The sequence below is a fragment of the Pyrus communis genome, chromosome 1, assembly GCF_041283825.1.
Source record: "Pyrus communis isolate YQ-2024b chromosome 1, ASM4128382v1, whole genome shotgun sequence".
NCBI lineage: Eukaryota > Viridiplantae > Streptophyta > Magnoliopsida > Rosales > Rosaceae > Pyrus > Pyrus communis.
The window spans coordinates 23,861,692-23,874,649 of record NC_142565.1 but is presented as its reverse complement, the minus strand read 5'-3'; positions in this window follow the sequence as shown (position 1 = coordinate 23,874,649).

The following is a 12,958-nucleotide window of genomic DNA, read 5'->3' as shown; positions in this document are numbered from 1 at the left end:
GAGGATACAGGGCATCATATCTCGTTCGGGGTGTCCCATTCGATCATGCCAAAGTAGGAGAGTGCTTTAGAACTTAGCCATAGGGCCGGCCATGTGATGGGTCTCAATGGTGTGAATGGTTGTTATATACAACCCACTCGAGAGACGTTCCCACTTTTTGTGAATACGCTTTTGGCCATATTCGTAAGAAGTGATACAAAGAAATTCAGAACCATTCTCTTCAATGATTTCAACATGATATTGATTATCTTAAATATCTCTAAAACTCAGCAACATAATCGTTAATTCAGTACCATTGGACAACATAATACGGGCTTTTCCGTATCTTTCTATCAGGTTGCATAGGTCTGAGAGGATTGTCAGAGGTGCATTTTTATGTACAATGTTAGTAAAATAGTGTTTCTCATGCAATATGGTGTGCATGGTAGCACTATCAGCCAGACAACTAACTTCCTCACTAGTCATCCCTAGAAATAAATTAATTGAATCGGTCACATGCATAAATATAATTCCATTCATACAATTAATCAATTCGAGAAATAATATCCATAAAATAATTATACATCATTCAAAACAAACCAAAACCAAACAAATCATTCCAAAGAACTTTGAAAAATTGTCCAAAATTAAACCATAGTCCTAAAATTTTTGGTGGGGGCGGGGGAGGATTTCGGCCACTAGGGGTGTAAAATGTCCTAACATGTCTTAGAAAAATAAAACTTTAATCTTCCATAGGAGCAGATGCCTCCTAAAAATATGAAACCTTTGGAGTTGTAGTAGTATCTTCGGGATGTTTTACAAGCACAAAGTTAGACTCATGACGGGAATGATACTTGGCCATAGCCTCGGGGGTAGCTCAGCATATGCGTGACCAATGATCCTTTGATCCACATCAATATCAGATGTTGAGTTCAGTGGAAGCTGATTGAACGTTAGCTTTTCTCGTGTTCTTAAAGTTTGGGACCTTAGGGGCAAGGGGTTGGCGCTTCTGCGTCAAATTTCTTCCCTTGGGTGGGCCTCTGTTTTATTGACCTTGGGCTCGTGGTGGGGCTTACCACCCATTTCCACGGCCACGATGGGATTTTCATCAGTTGTGGTTATTAGAATTGGTTGCATGCGCTTCAGGCACGGCGTTCGAGCCAGTTGGTCGAGCTTAATGATTCTTCATCAAATATCAATTCCAAATATTTGGTGAACTTCTGTGCCCTATATTGTTGCTGCAAGACAATATTGGTAACATTTAAGGTCAAATAGGTCTTCTTTAAGAGATCCTGTTTGGTCAAGTCCTCTTTACAGAACTTAAGGCAGTGATTGGATTCACAGACTTAAAGTTTTGGAAGTGTAAATGCTGTTAGTCATGTCTTGCTTCATGCAAGTAAATGTCTTTTTGGTGATTGAAGCGATCGGCCAGACCGAGCCAGAAAGTACGTAGATCCTCCTCTGTGAGGTACTTGGTTTGCAGTGCATCATGGATATGTCTACAAATGAAGATCGTAGCTTTTTTAGCTTCGTTGATGCATTCATCATTGGTAGGTTCCTCGATAGTAGCTTTAAGACTCTTTGCAGTAAGATGGAGCTTCACGTCTTAAACCCACTTCAGGTAATTTCTTCCAGAGACTTCCAGAGCGGTGAAATCGAGCTTGTTCAAGTTCGACATGTCCCTAAAACGGAGGGTACAACAGAATGTGGTTAGTCGTATTGAAAGCCATAGACATATATCATAGAACATGTGGGTTCTATAGACATGTATTGGTTTAATTTAAGCATCAAAGCTATAGGTTTCATGTGGTAAGTTTTGAATGAAAACTTTGGGTTTCAAAGGCACTAAATTTGAAACTATAAATTCGATTTACTTATGACCGTTCAGTTTATATATAGGGGTACCTACAAGAACACAGAATACAATATACAATAAAGTGTAGTGGATTGCTTCAGGAACCCAAGTGTGAGTGCTTTGGGAATACAAATGATAGTCAATGGTTCAAAGGAATGAAATAATTTATTGAATCGTTAATTGCCAATAAGTGAGATTCAGGCCAATAATTTTGGATTAATTGTCTAATTAATAGACTACTGGCCACTTTAATTAATTCAATAGATCGGACCATACAGGGTCAATTGTAGAAGCAAAAATAATTATAACATTTGGGTTAAAATTATAGAGAATGCCAAAAATAGCTTTGGATTCGAAAACCCATAGCCCAATATTGGTGGGCTTAGGTGCCGTGTGCAGGGCAAGGCCCTAAAACGACTTAGTGGGCCTCAGGTTGGCTGTGGAGTAGCTTAATCATGGTTGTAGGCCACAGGCCGGGGTCTGGGATAAGCCCAGCTCAGAAGCTGGACATTGGTGTTCGCAAAGCCCAGCCGCGGGCTGGCTTTGATTTTGGGCTTGGGTGCGAGAAGCCCAAAATACTGGCTTTGAATCGCAAGCCGAGGCTAGGACAAGGCCTAGCAAGTACAAAGGCATGCTGGCAGGTTAGGCCAGGCTGTAGGGGATAACTTAGCAAGGCTGCAAGCTTGCAGGTAAGCTCGGGGCTTCAGGCCCTTGGGAAACCTAACCGAGGCCGAAGCCTAGTTGTCTGTGCAGGAGTAGCAAGCCCACAGGGCTGCTGTTTAGTGGTCCTTGGCATGGAAATGATGTCGTCCCAAGGTGCTCCACACGGCTGTTGCAGGCTAGCGACGGGGCACGACAGTGGTGCGGTGGTGAGCCGCAGTTTATGCCACAAAATCCTAGAATTTTTTTTTTTTGTTTTTTTGAATTCTAGGGTTAAAAACCCTAATTGCTTCTAAATTAATTTTGATGCTTTTCCTCATAAGTTCCACATAGCATAATTGCGTATTGAAAGAACAAGTATATATATTGACAAAATATATGAACACATATGCAGTATATATAATTGGAAGGAAAATATAAATATAGGGGGTTCATGCATCATGGGGAATGTTTTCATGCTTTAAGGTGTTTTCAAATATCTTCACTTCTTTTAGAAGAACTTGATTGGTAGAAAATAATTGAAAGCCTTTGATGTTGTAGAAGAAAGCCTCCTCCACGATCCTTTAGTTCCTTAGCTTCTGGAAAGAGCATGCTGATAATGTGTCGTTTGGAAAGAGCATGCTGATAATGTGTTATAGGCCTATTTGATTGAGCTGTATTTAGGACAGATAGGGTGAGGGGCCAACAGAGAGAGAAGAGAAAGATGTAATTCTAAGATGTTGTGCCTTTATTTATAGTAGTGGGGAAGGTTTAATCCTTACCCTATTAGGATTACAACTCTAATAGGAATTTAACTACTAAATGGAATATACAAAGATACTCCTAGATACACTAGTATTTACACAATCATATTCCTAATCCAATAGGGCAGCAACAAGGGGTACATTATTTTCTTGCTATAATTTTGTGAAGAACAATATTATTCTAATATAAATGTTTTTAAGTACTTATTATATTTTTTAAATATTATTTGAATTTGTTGGACATTAAATGAATAAATACATGAGTTAAATCTCTTAAATGATGTTAAGGACCTCAATCAAAATATTTAAACAAATAAGGTTTCAGTTGTTGATTAGGGATCAGAATCAAAATGACCCTAGTTTAAATAAGGATAATTCTTGGATATCTCTCTTATCCCAATTAATTTTCCTATGGATTCTCAATTGTAATAAAGGGAAATGTGCATTTGATTAAGAGCTTACATGAACAAGTCGACGTAGTCAAGAGTAAGGGCTTCAACAACACCAATTACCTTGACAAATTTAGTTGCCCACAATTTTGTGGAACGGAAGTAATAGAATTCATAGGAGAATGACCAACGTAGAAGTTCTTGTCCACATAATTCTCCTGTACCTCGTCTTGAATCATCAGAACATCACTCTTGAATGGACACAAATCTGTCTACGACGTAGAACATCTTCTCAAGTCGTTTACGCTTTTGAATAATAAAGTTGTTTTCAGCATATCTCATGGGCTCAAGTTTCTCATAGATTATTGGGAAATACCTAAAAATGGGACAATTTCTTAATCATGGGACATAAATAGGAGATTTAAAATATGCACACGCCATGCGCACGTGCAATGCACAACAATTGGATAGAAATAGAAATTTTCCCACACCTTAAAATGACCTAATTCCCCTTGTATTTAAATGGGTTAATTTATCAAATCAAGTCAACATTTCTTCCTCATTGTTCTAAAATATGTGGTGCTGAACCCTTAGCTCTAATAACCTTAACCCTAAACGGTGCGACCCTCTTCCACCCCATTTCCAACTGACACAACCTTTTCCACCCTATTCCTGGCCAACGCAACCCTTTTCCACCCTAGTTTCCGAGCGACTCAACCGTTTCCATCCACTTTATATATTTAGGAGGTGTTGTGCTGTGCATCTGCACATCCTTTCGAAATATTTGAAAAAGTTGTTTCCAACCCAGCATTTGCACATCATTTCCAAAAGATTTCAATGGCAAAATCCAAAAAGAGGTACGCATTGAAATGAAATTTAATTATTTGAACCTAGGTTTTGTAAAATTGGGAAGTTTGGGTTTTGGGTGCGAATTAGTGTCTTGTACAATTAAGTTATTTGATGTTAAATTTCTATTGTGCATGTTTAGAGGTTGGTGGAAATTAATTGATTGAAACATGTCATCAATTCATGCATAATCCGTGCATGTCTATATATTGGGCATGATTGAACTTGGTTCATGAATTCGTTGAATTTGTGAATACTATATGTATATTTTGTGCATATCCTTTTGATATTGCTGGAAATATTTGATTGAATTTTTTTCATGAATTGGTAGATGCTATGTGCATATATTTTGCATAGTCTGTGCATATATCGTGCATATCCTATGCACTCGTTGATGTTGACCATACTTGGTTGTATTTGGTTGATGAACTGGTGTAATTTGGGTAGACAATATGCATATGTTGTGCATATCTTGTGTGCATGCTCATCTTATTTAATTGATTTGCTTATGTTCTAAATATTGCAGGTTCAAAATCAAATCTGCGTCTTCGACAGAACTCGTGTGTCCACTGGGTGAGGTGTTTCTTGCAACCATCTATTGTTTGTCATATGCCTCGAGGTGTCTTGGTAATATTTGAGGCCGATTTACAAAGGATCTACTAAACAAATTTGAGGCTTCTTGTTTCAGGCATTTGGTTGATGTGGACAACATTTACTGGTTTAAGCAGCTCACCCACTACGCTATCCTTAGGGCTATTAAGGATAGAGTGAGTGATGATTCCATCTCTTTCCTTTTTGGGGAACATGTTGTGACTTTCGGGAGCCACAAATTCTATTTGATGACGAGACTCAGCTTCTGAGAATTCCCCCCCAAAGAGAAGGATGATGAATGTTGTCTTAGAGACATCTATTTTAGGAGGAAGAAGAAGATAACCCTGAAATAATTGGAGGAGCAATTCAACATGTGCCAACATCTAGAAGATAGGTACAAGCTGGGTCTACTATACTTTATCCAAAATAGTCTTTGAGATTATCATAACTTCTCACTTTGGTTCCTACGATTTGAAATCGATAAAACTGATCCTTGAGTTTATTTACTATCAATTATTTTGATCATTCCGTGAAATATAAATGTGAAATAAACTTAAAATGACAAAAATACACTCAATTTAATAAATGATAGGCTAAAATGATGTGACAAAAATTGAGGGTATTTTTATTATTTTATCCTTATTTAATAGATAATTTTCATTTACTACCACCTACTTTAGTCGATAAAAGATGAAGAAAATGGGAGACATATCCCTGGGGAACTGCATCATTCCAAGTGTTGATGTGTAGCATATCCATTGACCCGCCACAAGGTTGTAAAAGAAAAAGCCGTAGAGAAACCGTGGGGTATGATCCGGGACTCCTATAATTTGAGGGGGTTTGCTTATGCTTTTCAGGTAATTTCCCTTTTATTTTGTTGTTATAAGTTGAACACACTTTTGCATTTGTTTTCGCTGCAACTTATTGACATTTTCACTTTAAATTTTGTAGATCTAGTTGTTTGAAACTTTGTCGTACTTGAGGTCGAAAAACTATGCGAAGGTGTGCATAGAGAACCCTCAGTTATTGCCCTGGATTTTCCATTCGGACACCTACCTAAATTCATCCCATCACAAGCTGAAAAGCAGTCTTTTTGGTCAAAAAGGGTGCGTGTTTGTTCGAGTTTTGATAAACTTAGTGAATTTTGTATTGTGAATTGGTTGTACTTACGTATGCAACACCGATTTTGTCTAATGTAGGTTGTTGTCCACCTAATTACTCTGATCGAGGAAGAAAAGATGGCGCCTTATTAGAACATCATGTTCGATGATGTTAACGCTAGTAGGGATGCAACACCAGAGGACTAAAGTAAAGGTGTTGTGGATGTTGATCAAGACTCCGAGGCCATGCCTTCATCTGAATCGAAAGGGAAGGAGAAGAAGGGATACCACACACGTGTGGGAGCATTGCCATCGTCATCTCAGTCAGCGGTGAGTACATAAATCCCCATAAATTGTAGTTTGAATTTCCACGCATGTACTTTTTGTACTGGATATGATTTCGGTGGACTTATGATATGAAATCACAGTTTTTTTATACGCAGAAGTTTGAGTTTGTTTCTAACGACAGTTTGAAGAATTTTCAGTGACAATGGAAGTCCAGTTGAGGATAGTTGTAGAGGCATTGGAGGAGGAGGGACGTGCCTGCATGGAGTTGACTGTCGAGCTTGAGTGTCTTTGAAGTGACGCACCTGGAAAATCGTTTAACAAGCCCCTGACCCATGAAAACCAGGTAGGGTCAGGGCGTAACACAAATAATGTCCCCGAGGATGAGAAGGTCGACAGTTGCCTAGTGTTGGAGATATGCCCTGAAAGTCAATATTTGGAAGAAACCTTTCAGGACAATGTCTGAATGTATGGTTAAGTCTAATACATCAAAAAAAAGGCAAAGTCACTTATTAAGACTATCTCAATGAATGATATATGTCCAAAATTAGTGAGTCCATGGACAATGGATTGATGGAAGAAGTAATCTAAAGATGTTAGACGATAGAGACCTTCTTCACATAACCATAATGTCCAAAAGGTTCCTAGTCATAAGATTGTTAGAGGGACGTTGACAATTCGGATAGACTAGTACATACTATGTCTGCTTCAATTGGAAGGATGGCAAGTCACAAGCCATTTGCGTAGAGACACTAAGACAAGTATGTTGGTGCTCGTTGAGGGAATGCGCTCACTGAACACAATCAAATGAGAGTACTTGCATGGTGGTCTACTCACATGCCAAGCAAGTAACTCTACTAGTTGGAATAATGTAAGTAATCCTGTGACCTGAGACATCATAGAGTTCTTGGGGTTGCATCGCTGACCATTTGATAATGAGACGTGACCACATCTCATCTTGGATGTGTTCTATGCATTGTTGTGGTCTGTGACTTATTCTCAGAGGCATGTGAATGATTAACAAGGGATCTCTAATCCTTGTTACGAGAGGAAAAATACTCCAAGATATGATTTAGGAATGTTCGACCGAAGTATTGAGTGTAATGATGGAAGGCATTCCTATACGACTCAATTAAATCATATGACATAGTTTAATCACATTAGGGGAGTTTAATCACATTAGGGGTTTGACATAAAGTATCCATACCCTAGTAATGTGATTGAGAGTATTGATTTAGAGAAGGATCGAATTACATTGTAATTCCAACTGAATAGGTTCTCCGACCAAATTCTACATTAGCTTGGGTAGCCATGATATATGGTTAGATGTCACTCATGGCTTGTGGGTCCTTCTTGATGATTGAATAAGTAGTCATCAAAGAAGAAGGATAATTAAAAGTAAGTTTTAATTCACTAAGTGATTGGATAAATACTAATCAATTGGATTAGTACCAATCACCTCACTGCCTCGCTAATTAGAACCTAAAATGATTGTACACCAATACACTCTTGTGGTGAGACAAATAAAGGATGATGGAATTAATTAATTGGATTAATTAAGTGCTATAATTAATTAGAAAGTCTAAAGAAATCATAGAAGCGATGAAAGATCATTTCGGCCTTAAAGAAAAGTTCGGATTCATTCGAGCCCATTGGGCCCAAACCCATTGGGTCTTTTTATTCAAGCATAGATGACTTGAAATGATAAAAACCCAAAGTCCAAACCAACACTAAGGGTCAGGCCAAGGATGAGGAAAGAAGAGAGAGAAAGAGTCAATTAGTTGACTTACTTTTTTTACCTTTATAAAGGGAGTTTAATGAAAAAGTTTCATTGGTGCTTTTGTGTGTTCTCTTCAACAAGAATAAAACAAGTCTCCCTCTCTCTGTACACAAACATAGCCGGCCACCAAGGGGAGAAAACTACTAATCACCTTTTCTCCTTTTGGTCATCCACATCTCACTACACTAGTGGGTGTGGATCTTTTGAGGTCTTCTACCTTGGAGACTAGAAGAGAATCAAAGGAGTTCCAAATCTATCAAGGTGAAGGAAGCAAGGAAGGAGGCTAGACTCAAGGAGTTCAAAGAACAAAGAGCTTGGAGGTGGTCCATCCTTTGTCTAAAGTCTAGAACAAGAGATATAAAACTCAACCTTCACTTTGTTCTTCAATATTTTGTTTGATGCATCATATATGAACCTATGCTTCTTGAAGGGGATTTGCATGACTATAGCTTTGATAATATGTGATAATATGCTTCTGTTGCTTATGTATATAAATTTAGAATTGTATATGCATGCTAGTCACTACACATCCCATAGAAATCTCAATATTTCCCTTCAAGTGGTATCAGAGCCAAAAGTTTATATTTGATGTGTCCTTTTGGATTTTATGCATATGGGTTTTGATTTTATGTTTGACATATTATTTCTTCATTCTAGATATGTTTATCTTTTGTTTGTAGAGGGCAAAATTTTTTAATTTTTTAATTTTGTTTGTAGGTTAAACTCATCATACAATTATGCCCATATGTACTAAATCAAATTGATTGTGTTGCATTCAAATTTAATTATTTAATGTGATTAAGTAGTTAGAGAAATGGTTGACTATGGACTTGTGCCTTAAACGATAATTGAGCTATTCAAATTGTTTTGAACCTTGGGAATGTGTTTTAATTATCAATTCAATTGGACCACAACACGTTAGACATTAATCTTTCTCTCCCTCTTAGTATATGTAATTTGTAAGAATTTGTACAAATCGGTTTGTAATTCTTATTATTTCTTTATCTCTTTCAACTAGTTGATTCCCTCTAGTACTAGACTAGAGTTTCTTTAACTATTGGTAAGGAGACATATTAAAAGGGGTTTTCATGAGATTAAAGATTTGTTGGGTCCAAAGCCCTAATTAGCAATGAATGATTGTCTTTCATTTCTAATGGCTCAATGAAAAATGTTTTAATTGGAATTAAAGTGAGTAATTAAAACGATACAATCTTCCCTAGATCTTATTCAATAATGTTGGCTCATTGTTGAATCAACCTAGTAAGTCCATAGTCATCCAAAGAGCCTAAGATAACTATAAAGTTCAAATTCAAAAGGAATGCAAACTTCTCTTAGTAGTAGTATATACTTCCAATATTTTGAAAAATTGTTTTGATATTGATTTGTTTTGAGAAACGAATAGTGGGAGTATTATACGCTACTAAACTAAATGAACTTAATCATTAGTTTTATATATCTCCAATATTTTGAGAAATTGTTTTGATATTGATTTGTTTTGCGAAAATGAATAGTGGGCATATCATATACTACTAATCTCATTTGCTTTGGAATAGTAGTTGTTATAGGACAATTTATTTCAAAATGGTTAAATAAATAAAATGATGAGACCTTAAAATCCCTCAGTCAACATCCGATATTAAGTTGAAAGCGGAGAGGTGCTTTGAATACTTCTTTGTGGTCTTCCACCATGGTAGGCTCGAATCGTTTATGACTTATACACTGCCTTCACCCTATCATGGGGGAGTTCAAAGTAAGTGCTTATACTCAGGAAGAGTCTATTTCAACATTTGATGTGGTGAAGGTAGGCAATGAGTATGGCCAACATCTTATCATCGTGAGGTCATACTTGGACCCCTATTTGAACCGGCATGGTGGGTCAAAACTTAACTAAGAGAAATGGTGCCAACATCATATCATTGTGAGGCATTGTTCTCTAGAGGCCAACTAGATGGGTAATCACAAGAGGTTGTTGTGAATGGGTAACTCTACCCCCTCATTATTATTTTTGCTAGCCAACATCATATCATTGTGAGGTGGGCTTGATAATAGTAAGCCTCCCATAACCCGCTAGGAGCTTTCTTTGAAATCTCCTGGATTCCATCTTGAGGGATGTGGGATTTGCCAAAAGTAGTGGGTGATGTCATTTGGTTTTAAGACCCAAATCATTTGACTTAATCAACAGTCAAACTAATTTATTTTATTGTTATGTATTTAGATATGGTTGGAAACGCACTATCAAACATACTCAACAAGCATTGCCTTGAGGGGCACAATTTCCCATCCTGGTTCCGTAATGTCAAGATTCTCCTTACCTTGGAAAAGATTGCTTACGTGCTAGAGAAAGCTCCACCTTACATACCTCCTGGCCTTGAGGCCACTGAGGATGAGCGTGCTAAGTATGACAAGCACGTTGAGACACAAGCCAAGTGCTATTTGTTGGCTTCCATGAATGAGGAACTGTAGAAACAACACGAGGGTATGAACAGTGCATCTTCCATAATACTCCATCTTACGAAGTTATATGGTGAAGGGATGCGCAACCATCGCTTCAGCACTGTCAGTGACCTTACCTTGTGAAGACCAAAATGGTCAAAGGAGCTCCAGTGCATCAACATGTACTGAAGATGATTGGATTCATTTAATAATTGGAGAACTTAGGTACTTCACTTGACGGGGAATTGGCCCAAGACTTCATCTTGGCTTCTCTTTCTGATTCGTTCTCGCAGTTCGTGATGAACTACAATATGAACACGATGGATAACATTCTTTCTAAGTTACTAAATATGTTAGTAACCGCTAAGAGGACTATAAAGAAAAAGATCGTTGTAGGGGCTATAGTTGTGGTCCACAACAAGCCATCCACTTCCAAGGCCAAGCCGAAAGGCAAAGGGAAGGGGAAGGAGAAGAAGTCATCCACTCCTAAGGCCCAAGGAGGAGTGAAGAAGAAGAAGGCAAATGAGCCCAAGGGACCTTGTTTCCACTGTGGAAATGACGGGCATTAGAAGAGGAATTGCAGGTCTTACCTCACATCTCTTAAGGACAAACCACAAGGTATGAGTTCGTTCTTACGTTCAATTCTAATTGTTAGATCTTCTAATTTTATATGAGATATATATGGCTAATCACTTATGCAATTGTATGCAGGTGAAGCAACCAAGTAGAAGATGGACGAGCAAGGAAGAAGGATGGAGAAGAAGAGTTCGATCTATTATTTTTTGCTACTACTAAGGAAGACATTAGGCATTTAAAGACAGTTTTTAACTTGTTCTTAAATTTGTTAAGAGCTTATTATGTGGCTTCATGTGATGGAAGATCCATTTTGGTGCCTATATGAAGGCATATAAGTGGTCTCTAATGTTAGATCTAATTCTTTTGTATTAAACTTTATACATGTTTAACTTATCATATTAATGTAATATGGTGAATGCCTTCTACTATAATTGTTCCTTAAAGTAGTGTTAAGAATTGAATATTGCTTGTTGTATTCTAGTTGAAATAAAAATAATCTATCACTTACATAATGTGATAACCAAACTTTAGATCTATCAATTAAAGATAGGTCTCACATTTTGGCCTTAGATGGATACAATGAATCTTTAGATTTGGTTCCAATTGCCTTCATATGAGCTCTATATGTATTGACAAAGTCTAGAGATTCCTTTCTAGTAGAAAAGGAAGATCACATTATAATGAAGTGAATAGTACATAAGGAAACGTTTCTTATGTGGTTATAACTTACTTGAGCACAATCACCAAGATCACTCTTGGTTAAACTAGTAGTTTTGAACAACTAATTGGACATTCTTAAATTATCTTAAGAAATGCCAAATGTGTTAGTAGTAACCAAACTAAGAGTAAGTGTCTAAAATCTATAAAAGGTTTAAAGACCTTAGTCACTTAATAACAAGACATCAACTTAATAGAGTTAAAATGATAAGCTTAAAAGGTTTGAAGCTTCTCCACTATGTCCTCTACCCATGTATTCATAATTGTACACTTTGAATGTATAATGCAATTTCTCATTAAGGTCATGAGAAACAGTGGGAGGTGAAAAGGGTTATAAACTTAAATGTGATTAGTTTATGGTTGTCTATAATTAATGGTCTAATACCATTCCTATTTGAGCTTGGAATTTTAATTGTTAAGGATGTCAAGCTCTACAAGTGTTAAAGATTCTACATTGTGTAACATCCTAAGGGTGACCTATGGATGTTGGTTTTCCCAACCTAGCATATAATGGTTATGTTGGGAGTTCCAGCATTCTCTTTTATGAGAACAAGCTAAGATCAAAGCAAATGGACAAGTTGATGAAACAAAAAGGAATAGTTTCAAATTAAGTCACAACATAGTGTTCAACAACAAGACAACCCGGTTTTGGCACCTCATGTAATGCTCTATGTAGTTTTGATGAAGAATTAAATCAGCCACCTAGAAGGTTTGGTTGAATTCCTATATTCTTAGTAGGAGCCATGCTTCCACTAATGATTTGGATCATTCTTATATGACTACTTTAAAGGTCTTAGTATGACTAAAACTTGAAGTATGGTGTTTGACACCATATAATTAAGTGAATGGACTTGATAAAACAAGTTACACATATTAAATGGGATTATTTGAGAAGGAATTATGTTTATGTATGTTCGTTTAAATAACTTATGTTAGCTAGAGTTGTTGATTGTCCCAAAACTATTGAGACGTCATCAATAAGCTAATGGATATTGTCCCAAAAC